Source organism: Molossus molossus, unplaced genomic scaffold (genome assembly GCF_014108415.1).
Source record: "Molossus molossus isolate mMolMol1 unplaced genomic scaffold, mMolMol1.p scaffold_m16_p_6, whole genome shotgun sequence".
NCBI classification, from domain to species: Eukaryota; Metazoa; Chordata; class Mammalia; order Chiroptera; family Molossidae; genus Molossus; species Molossus molossus.
The window spans coordinates 67,667,320-67,668,628 of NW_023425399.1; the positions used below are offsets into that span (position 1 = coordinate 67,667,320).

Genomic DNA, 1,309 nt, shown 5'->3' on the forward strand with positions numbered 1-1,309 from the left:
CTGACAAACCAACATGTGCTCTGGGGAAGGCCACCCTGGTGAAATTCTGGATGTGAACTTGCTCCAGAGGAGCCTGACTCAAGTCCCTGAGAGAGATGCCCACTTAAGAGAACTAGCATTACTATACACAAGGTTTTTTTGATGAAATGGTCCCAGGAGGGTCAGATAATTTTTTTTTTTGACCCATCAATATTTGACATTAATAAAGAGTTGCAGAACAGAGCCTGTCTCTTCAAGATATTCTTACATCATTAGCTGAAGCCTCCCCCAGTATACCAGGCTGCTGATGTCCAGAACAATTTCATTGCCTGTAGGTGGGACCTAGTGCCATAAGATGTTCTTGGAAGCAGGCATAGAGGATAATTTGCACAATAAAGTCACCACTATACCACTGCTTAAGTCTAGTCTTTGGCCTTCTTTTTCTGCTCTGTAGTTCAGAAACATTTCCTGAAAAGCCAGAAAATCGGTAAATGTGAGCAGCATGTTGAATATGTCACCAGCCACTTCATCTTTATGGTGCTGTAAAGTTGTTGTGAAGGCTGCCATGTTAAATCCAGGAATCCATTCCAGCAGCTTGTTTTCAGTATATGTTTCTACCAAAGAAATGTATTCATTAAAGATAGGTGTGTTGGTGAGTTTATTCTCTTTTGTGTCTTCAAACTCTTGGTAGTACTTGTCCATGATACTTCTCTGTAATAACTGGAACTTGTCATCTATGATAATATTCTCTAAATATTGAACCACAGTATCACATTCCACATCAGGGGCAGGAGAAAGACAGAGCAAAGCTCTCTTCCTGTGACATGTCCATTGCTACTGCTGCCGCATCTACCCCTTTGGGGCAAGCCCGTCAGTGAGCCTCCTACTTAGCCTGGCCAGGGACCAACCCTTGTTCTACTCTATAGAGCCCCAACCAACATTAAGAGGGCCTGTGGCTTCTCTGCCTGGCCTCTGCGAAAGCTGTTGCAGCTGCACAGGGGCCTGGTGGTGGTTATTGACCTCTGGGCCTGGCACCTCCCCTGTGTGTCTTTTGATGACCAGAAGTTGTTATTTTAATTTACCCATCTTCTCTTTTGTGTTTAACATTTTTAAATGTCTTTAAAAACCTCTATCAAAGGTCAGAAAAATATTGTTCTTTAGTTTTTTTCTAACTTTTAAAAGTTTGCTTTTTCAATTTCAGGCTTTCCTCCATTTGGAATTGAATTTTGTGAGATACCCAATTATTTTCTTAATGACTGATTACTTGTTTCAACAATATTTATTAAGTGATCTCTCTTTTCCTCACTGGTTTGCTATGCCGTCTTTCTAA

At 41.2% G+C, this 1,309-nt stretch overlaps 1 pseudogene; it reads right to left on the reverse strand.

The window, feature by feature from the left end:
* Window positions 1–321: 321 nt before the first annotated feature.
* On the reverse strand, window positions 322–811 carry LOC118619348 (annotated as a pseudogene).
* Between the last annotated feature and the right edge of the window lie 498 nt (window positions 812–1,309).